Source organism: Colobus angolensis, unplaced genomic scaffold (assembly GCF_000951035.1).
Source record: "Colobus angolensis palliatus isolate OR3802 unplaced genomic scaffold, Cang.pa_1.0 Scaffold296, whole genome shotgun sequence".
In the NCBI taxonomy this organism is placed as follows: domain Eukaryota; kingdom Metazoa; phylum Chordata; class Mammalia; order Primates; family Cercopithecidae; genus Colobus; species Colobus angolensis.
The window spans coordinates 908831-918294 of record NW_012116221.1 but is presented as its reverse complement, the minus strand read 5'-3'; the positions used below and the strand labels follow the sequence as shown (position 1 = coordinate 918294).

The 9464-nt window shown below is 38.8% G+C and overlaps 1 long non-coding RNA gene across 1 annotated transcript in view; it reads right to left on the bottom strand.

Moving 5' to 3' along the window:
* Positions 1-7454: 7454 nt before the first annotated feature.
* LOC105516956 overlaps positions 7455-9464 on the bottom strand; it is an 87219-nt gene continuing 85209 nt past the window's right edge. Inside the window, exon 5 of the long non-coding RNA XR_001002581.1 lies at positions 7455-7542. This is a non-coding gene — a long non-coding RNA (uncharacterized LOC105516956). The remainder of the gene's footprint in view (positions 7543-9464) is intronic.

Sequence of the window (9464 nt, the reverse complement as noted above, 5' to 3'; positions counted from 1 at the left end):
TTTACTTAGAACACTTACTAAAATTAGAGAACTATTCTAAAATTTGTATTGAACCAAAAAGAGCCTGAACAGCCAAAGCAAGCCTAAGCAAAAAGAACAATGCCAGAGGCATCACTCTTTCCAACCTCATACCATACTATAAAGCCACAGTAAGCAAAACAGCATGGTGCTGTTGCAGAAACAGACACAGAGACCAACGCGACAGAATAGAAAACAAGCAAATAAAGCTCCACACCTACAACCATCTGATCTTTGACAAGACCAACAAAAACAAGCCACAGGAAAGAACTCCCTATTCAATAAACACAGCTGGGATAACTGACTAGCCATATGTAGAAGAATGAAGCTGGACCCCTACCTTTCACCTCATACAAAAATTAACTCCAAATACGTTAAAGATTTAAATGTAAGACCTCAAACTGTAAAAATTCTGGAAGGCAACCCAGGAAACATTCTTCTGGACATCAGCCTTGGCAAATAAATTTTAGCTAAGTCCTCAAAAGCACTTGCAACGAAAACAAAAAATGGACAAGTGGGACCTAATTAAACTCAAGAACTTTTACAAAGCAAAATAAACAGAGAGTAAAAATCAGCAGAGTAAATGGACAGTCTAGGGAATGGGAGGAAATATTCGCAAAGTATGCACCTGACAAAGGCCTAATATCCAGAATCTATAAGGAACTTAAACAGTTGAACAAACAAAACCCAATTAACCCCATTAAAATACAGGCAGACATGAACAGACACATCTCAAAGAAGACATACATCAAATGCGTGAAAAAATGCTCAGCATCACTAATCAGCAGAGAAATCCAAATCAAAACCGCAATGAGACACCATCTCATACCAGTCAGAATGTCTATTACAAAAAGTCAAAAAAACAGATGCTGGCGAGATTGCGGAGAAAAGGGAACGCTATACACTGTTAGTGGGAAGGTAAATTAGTCCAATCCACTGTGAAAAGTAGTCCAGAGATTTCTCAAAACTTAAAACAAAGCCACCATTTGACTCAGCAATCCCATTACTGGGTATACACTCAAACGAAAATAAATCATTCTGCCAAAAACACATGTACACTCCCATGTCCACGGCATCAGTATTCACAATGGAATCCACACAGGTGCCCGTCAGTAGGAAACTGGACAAAGAACATGTGGTACATACACACCCTGAAACACCACACACCATAAAGACGAATAAAATCATATTCTTCGCAGCAACATAGATGCAGCTGGAGGCCATCTAAGCGAATAAACGCAGAAACAGAAAGCCAAATAGCACATGTTCTCACTTATAAATGGAAGCTAAGCATTGAGCACATATGGACATAAATACGAAAAGCAGTAGACGCTGGGGACTACTAGATGGTGGAGGAAGGACGAGAGGAAGCGAGATTAGGTTAAAAAAGACCAGCTACTGGGTACTATGCTCACCACCAGGGTGACGGGATCCACACTTTGAATCTCAGCGTCATGCAATAGTCCATTGCAACAAATCTGCCCTTGTACCTCCTATATCTAAATTGCAAGTTGAAATTTTTTCAAAAAAGAAAACACCCTATACAATAAAAAGACATATTTGGTTTGAGATAAGTCAAATATTTTCTGGTATGTTAGTTAATTTAGAAAAATGTTTCACTGATTAAGTCATTCAAATATTATTTTAGTTTTGCATGCGATATAAAAAAGGGACTCTGATGTATCTTAAATATTTATCCAATTTCCTCTCACAGTTTATTAAATTTGTCATCATTTTCCACATGTCTAAAATGCCACCTGCACACTATACGTATGGCATACATATTAGTGTTTTTCTAAAATGTATCTTAGGTTCCATTGACCTATCTATTCTCCAACTAATGTCACTTTTAATATTGCAGGTTTTAAAGTATATTTTGCTAATTGCTTTTTGTTTTTGTTTTTGTTTTTTGAGATGGAGTTTCGTTCTGTCACCCAGGCTGGAGTGCAGTGGTACAATCTCAGCTCACTGCAACCTCTACCTCCTGGCTTCAGGTGATTCTCCTGTCTCAGCCTCCTGTACTGAGTGCACGCCACCCTGCCTGGCTAATATTTGTATTTTTAGTAGAGACCGGGTTTCACCATGTTGGTCAGGCTGTTCTTAACTTCTGATTTCAAGTGATCCACCCTCCTCGGCCTCCCAAAGTGTGGGATTACAGGTGTGAGCCACCATGCCCAGCCTACTAACTGGTTTATAATTCTTCTTTTATTATTCATCTTTTCCACATTTTTTCTCAGTTATCCTCTATTTATTTTTTTCCAGTTAATTTTGAGATTACTTTGTCATCTTAAAGATCTAGTGTAGATATGAATTAGAATTGCATAAATATTAATTTGGAAATAATTTACATCTTTAAAATATTGTCACATAATTTAATGGTGTGTCTCTCAATTTGTTTTACTAGTTGCATTTTTGTTATTAAAATCAGCTATTTTTTATATAAGTCTCAACATATTTCTTGTAAGATTTGTATGTATTTTATAATTTTACTACTATTGCAAAAACAATTTCTATTCTCCCTTTATAGTTTCTATTTCCTAAAATTTCCCACAAATTATAGTCATCTGCTTAAAATCTTGTCATGTGATATGGTTTGACTGTGTTCCCCAAATCTCATCTTGAATTTTTACGTGTTGTGGGAGGGACCCGGTGGGAGGTAATTGAATTATGGGGTCAGGTCTTTCTCATGCTGTTCTCATGATAGCGAATAAATCTCACGAGGTCTGATGGTTTTAAAAAGGGGAGTTTCCCTGCACAAGTTCTCTTCTCTCGTCCACCGCCATGTGAGATGTGCCTTTCACCTTCTGCCATTATTGTGAGGCCTACCCAGCCATGTGGAACTGTAAGTCCAATAAACCTCTGTCTTTTGTAAATTGCCCAGTCTCAGGTATGTTTATCGGCAGTTTGAAGACGGACTAATATATCATGGTTTTCCACTGCAGTTAGGAGATGATCCAAACTTCTTCCCAAAGAATGGCCCCTGCCCACCTCTTCATTCTCAGACAACACTGATCTTCTTCTCACTTTCTGCTTCCACACACAGTAACCCACTGTGGGGCTGTGGAACTCTTTTCCTTCAGGGCCTGTGCACTCCCCACACCTTAAGCCTGGTTGATCTTTTCCTAGTTCCTGTGGGTGTAACTCTCTCTCACCCAATGTCTCAACTTACAAGTGTCTCACTATCAAAGTCTTTCCTGGCCACCTGCCTATATTAAACTTATTCCCCCAGTAATTTTTCATTATATCACTCTGTTTTTCTTCACAGTAACTTTTCAGAACCTGTAACTATAGGTTTACTTGCATATTTTTTCTCCTCCTACAGTTCACGATAAATGAAGCTAGCACTGAAAATAGGATTTGTGGAAAAGAACAAGACAGAGCAGGGGATATGGGGGGACAATAAAGCAAGACAGCCAGAATCTACAAAAATTAAAAGAAGAAAAAGTCAAATTATAGCAACACTAGTGCTACGCTATTAACTGTTCTTGTGTTTTGCATGGTTTTATTGATGTTAGCATTGTTGGTCTGTATTTGGATTTGCTTCCTTAGTTTGGGTGTCTAGTTTTCCTTTTTTTTCTTTTTGAGATGGAGTCTCGCTCTGTTGCCAGGCTAGAGAGCAGTGGCGTGATCTCAGCTCACTGCAACCTCTGCCTCCCGGGTTCAAGTGGTTCTCCTGCCTCAGCCTCCTCAGTAGCTGGGACTACAAGCGGCTGCCACCACGCCCGGCTAATTTTTGTATTTTTAGTAGAGACGGTGTTTCACCATGTTGGCCAGACTGGTCTCGATTTCTTGCCCTTGTGATCCACCTGCCTCGGCCTCCGAGAGTGCTGGGATTACAGGCATGAGCCACCGCGCCCAGCCTTGGGTGTCTAGTTTTTCTCAGATGTTCTCAAGGGTCTTGTGGTTGGCAAAGCATCCACAGTTGCAAAACTCCCGTACCTGCATGGCACACTCCCGTACCTGCATGGCACACTCCCGTACCTGTACACACACTCACTCGGAGCAAGAGAAAGAGGAGCAAAAGAAGGGATGAAAACAGAAGACAGTACTATAATTAGGAAAGGAGAAGGAAGGAAGGAAGCTGAGGCCAGTATGGATGAAACAAATGGGCGGAGAAAATTATGTGGGGGGATTCATGACTCCAGTTCATCGTCAAAGGCCTGGAACAAGTATTTGAATTCTGACTTCTGTCACTGAAGTCTATACTCTTAATAGATATGCTATTCTGGTTGTACATTTACTGATTTATTTATTTAGCAATACTTACACATGGCATACTGTCAAACTGTATAAAAAAGGACACTAATAAGGACCCATCCTGCCTTCCAAAAACTCAACTTGCCATGACTGAGCTTTACAGAAAAAATGTTTAGGATGTTCGGTTATCATTTTACAGACATGTTTTGAGAACCTTGTGTTCTAGGCACTATGCAGGGCAGTGGAAATACAAAATGATAGATGACAGATGATAGATAGATACATAGATAGATAGATAGAAAGATAGATAGACTATACATATATACATACATACATAGATCATAGATACATAGATAGATGCATAGAGAGATGATAGATGATAGATAGATAGATAGATAGATAGATAGATAGATAGATAGATAGATAGATAGATAGAATATAGATGATAAGATATAATTCCTGTCCTCAAATGGCATACGGAGTGGCAAGAGCATAGATCAGGTTACACAGGAGAGATGAGAGCTCATGGGAGGAGCTGGGTGTGTGCTGGGTGGTATCCTCAGTGGCTTTCTTTAGAATAAGGGCTTTTCCGACTCAGCAGTGTGACTTTCGAGGTCAGCAGGGTGATAACAGCATTGCAGAAGGAGGGGGAGGAGATGGCAAAAAATATACAGAAAAGAGAGTACACCGGAGACACAGAGAGGTATTTATTATTGCTAGAGACAGTTCCATGCATGATTTTAGAACAAACCAATACACTAGAAATGAAGGCAGTGTCAGATTATGGACCCTCTTGCTGGACACGCACAGAAATTCTGCCCTAACATCTACTTATTAGTAAGACATTGAAGGCTTTAGAAAGTCTACTGCTATGATCAGTGTTGCGTGAAACTCACCTCAAATCTTTCTCTGATAGCAGTGGGACGGTATGTATCAAAAGGTTAAGACCAGGTAGGAAAGCAGGAAGCAAAGTTGTAAACATCATCAGACATTCGGGAGCTGGTCAGAGGGTGTGCGTGTCTGAACTCAGTGTCCACCCTCCCTTGCAGGCTGCAACAGTCTTAAAACGGTGCCAGTGGGTTCTCCAGAGCTACAGGTAAATGTGGTTTTGCCCTGCACTCAAAACCCACTTGATATGTCTCCCTTTTTCTGTTATCTCATGTGTCATTTCTGTATCTCTGCTCAGACCTTTGAATAGCTGTTTGGCTGCACTGGGTTCTCCATCTTGCCTTTGCTCCGTAGATATCCCTTTGAATAATCTGTAGTTCTATGTGACCTCTAGCTAGTACCCTCTTACCCAATATCCCATTGCAGGAGCGAAACCTTATAGGTAATAGCATATAAACATTTTTTAAAAAGAGAAGATCATTTCTTAAAAAGATACTAATGATTGGGGTATGAGGAGGTTGGTGAATGAGAAATGGTAATTTTTACAGGGAGGGTAGAGAAAGCAGTTACCTCCTGCAATTCTGCCCAGGACAACAGGATAAGAGATGGTATCACTCACTGATTTAGAAAATGCGTAAGAAAGAATTGGCCTCATACTTAAGGATCAGAAGTTCAGTTTTGTGTATGTTAAGACTGAATTGCCTTTTGGTGATTCCCTAAAAGGCAGTTAAATATGTGAAGCTCTAGAAAGAGAATTGGGAGTAAAGAACATGTTAGCGGTAGTTGAACCCATAGCAATGGATGAAATCACTTAGATAAATCTCATGGAATAGGAAGAGGGGAAAGCCATATATAGAAATCAAACTCTGCAAGTGTGGGCAAAGGAAAGGGAGCATAATAAAGTATCTGACAAGCACGGTGGAAATTCAGGAGTAGGAAAGCGATCACCATCATAAAAGCCAACCAAGAAGAGAATCTTCAGAAGGAGGGAGTGACAAACAGCATCAAATGCAAACAGCATGTAAACTGCCACGTGTTCCTCAGAATAGGCCACTAGGAAGTTCCATCGGTGACATGGGAGAAAGGGCTTTCGGCAAAATCACTCAGCGAGGAAGCTGGATTAAACAAGAAATGATGAAAGGAGGCCTTGCAGGCTATTCTTTAGATTAGATTGCCCGCATTAGTAGGTTAAAAGGTTGAGGGGGAAAATATTGATCGTTAAAAAATAAAAAAGATGTTGTTTCTATATTGAGCAGCATAATCTATCTATGAAGCAGAGACTGAAGATTTGGAAGAAAGTGAGTACCATGAGAGAGGCTATTCTCCAGGAAGTCCAGGTGAGACATGCAGGGAACAGGGCTGGAAGTGACCCAAAGGCGAAGTGAAGGATGGCAGCTCCTCTCAGGCACAAGGAGTGATTTGGCACCGATGAATGGAACGATGGTAGCATCTTAAAGAAGGATTTGATTTTCAGCAATATGGGGTAAGAGAAAAAATGTTTTATCGCTTCTCGGCCTTTTGGCTAAGATCAAGTGTGGAGAAAAAATGTTTTATCAGTCTTAAATCAAAAATAAGTTACAGTGATGAGAAGCATATCATTAACAGACTTATTCATTTATTCAAGTCACATTGATTATCTACTACATACTAGACACTACTATTTAGACATAACAGTTAAAATCTCACCTATAAAATTAATGAGAATTAATAATGAAAAATAACATTTTAAAATAATAAGTCTTTCGTGTGATGAGTGTTAACAAAAAAGTAATATGAGAAATCAGGTTTGATGACATATTTTTTATAATTTTTTTATTGAAAAATAAAAGTTGTATATATTTATCATCTACCACATGATGTTTTAAAATATACACACATTTTATAATGGCTGTATTGAACTAAAATAATTCCGATACTATCTCTTTCTTTCATATTGTTACCACAGGGAGGAGAGTTGGAGCTGAATGCTTGCTATTTGCACGGAACTCTGTGCGTCCGGTCCTCAAGTACAACATACAGTCATAGGCAGAGTGAGACATCTGAAATTGTAGAAATGTCTGAAATAGTTGCTGGCCCAAAACTACTCTGATGAGAGAACAGATGGGTGACAGCCTGGAGTTTCTATAAGCAGTTAGGAAAAATAGTCAGTGTTAGCAAACAACATCCATAGTAACAAGCCTGAAATCGCCAAGAGAATATTTCTCATTACTGATGTGTAAACATTTGCCAAAGTTATGACGAGCAGAAGCTGCTTCTCCTAACCTTGTGGTGCCCACTCTGCTGAGTGTCTTTCTGAAAGCATTTCACTGAGCTCATGGTTCCTGTAAAACATCTCGTCCGGGAGCCTTACTTTATCAAAGAGTAGGCGACACTTTATCTAATGGGGTGTGCTTCCAGGAAATGTGTCCCCAATCGTACATGCTACTTCCTTTCAGGTTCCTGAGGGAGACAACAGAAGAAAACAAAATATTAGTGGATTCATAAGAATTATCACAAAAGCCCCGAAAAACAAAAATTCATTTTGTTTACAAGGTAGGATTTGAGAACAGAAGAATACTAAGTAATTATTCCTGTTTGTAATGATATTATGTGAATTCCCCTTTTACCGGTTTTCTACTGATACTGGAACAAAGTACCACAGATCTTGTGACACAAACCACCGGAAATGTGTTATCTTCCCGTACTGTAAGTCGGAAGCCCAGCAAGGATCTCCTGGGCTAACATAAATGAATTAGTTGGACTGTGTTCCCTTCTAGGGACTTTAGGGAGAGTCAGTTTTCTTGCATTTTCAGTTTCTGAAGGCCAACAATGATCCTTGGCTCAAGGCCCCTTTCCTCCATCTTCAAAAACAGGACCGTTGTATCTCTCTGACCATTCTCACATCAGCACGTTTCCTTCTGACTCTGTACTCTGATTCCTTCTCATACCTTTAAGGACCCTTGTGATTCCACTGGCAGGACCATCTCCCTATCTCAATGTCATTAAGTTTAATTACATCTGAAAGTCCCTTCTGTCATGTAGGGTAACATATTCACATGTTCTAGGGAATACCCTGCCTACCATGGCCCCATTGCTTAATTAAAAAGTTGGTAACAGGTGAAATGGAAAAAAATGCAAAAATAATTTAGTCAGTGTCAATTATTTTAACACATATGTTAAATGTAGATTTTTATTACTAGGATCAAACCAAGCTGTATATTCTACGTGGCCTTTCAATACTCTTCTACTCAAATAACAACTACAGAAGGTAAAAAGCATACAAAAAGATGGTGTAGGAAGTGGTCAGTGCACAAGACCAGAAATTACACACCTGTGTAATGGTATTGGCTCTCTTATGTGCTGTGAAATCTAGGAAAAGTCATAATTTTAAAGGTCTTTTAAATATGGAAAGTGGGGTATATTATGCATCATTATCAGCATATACAAAGATACTTTATAAATATAATTTCTCACTCTTTCCACTCAAAACATTATAAAACTCACAGGAGAAACCTGCATGTGAAAGTTCGTTGTAAATTGTAAAACACCATATAATTATGAGGGATTTGTAAAAATCCTTGTAAAAGTTTTTGAAAGCTTTTCACATGTATTAATTATCATTGATTCAAAGAGAGTTATGATGTATGTAGGACAATTGTTATTATTCTCTTTTCAATTATACAGCAGTTGAGACTGACAGGATGTTTGTTGTCCCAAGCCAAAATGGTAACAGATTTGAGATTCCAGTGCTCCCTTAACGGGATTCTTTACCTTACCTCCTGGGTATGCGTTCCTACATCCGCTTGTAAATTAAGGGATTAAACACTCAGGAAAAAAGCACATAATATAATTTCAGTCCATGATTGAAAGCTTGGCCTCTAACAAAATGAAGATTTAAAGAATCATGAGAAAGGAAGGGACTGCCAATGCGAGCAGAGGAAACTCATCAAGAATGACTTGACAGGAAAGAAAAAATTTTAGATGTAATTAATTTCAAAGATTTATAATCAGCCTATGGGTAGGCAGAGGAGTGGACCGGTAATCCTGACAATTTGAAGTCAGAGTTAGTGTTTGCTTTTGTGTAGTGTTAGAAAAAATTGTGTAAAGTGTAGAATTATGCCAGTAGACTATCTGTTATACAATGAACAAAAATTCCCACATGTTGTCACAAAAGTATAAGATGCTCAATAATAATGAGTGACTAATTATCAGAGGAATGCAAATCAAAACCACAATGGTATATCACCTTACTCCCATTCATATGAAATCTATAAAATCCCTAGAAGAAAATCCCTAGAAGAAAACCTAGACAATACCATTCAGGACATAGGCATGGGCAAAGACTGAAACACCAAAAGCAATGGCAACAAAAGCCAAAATAG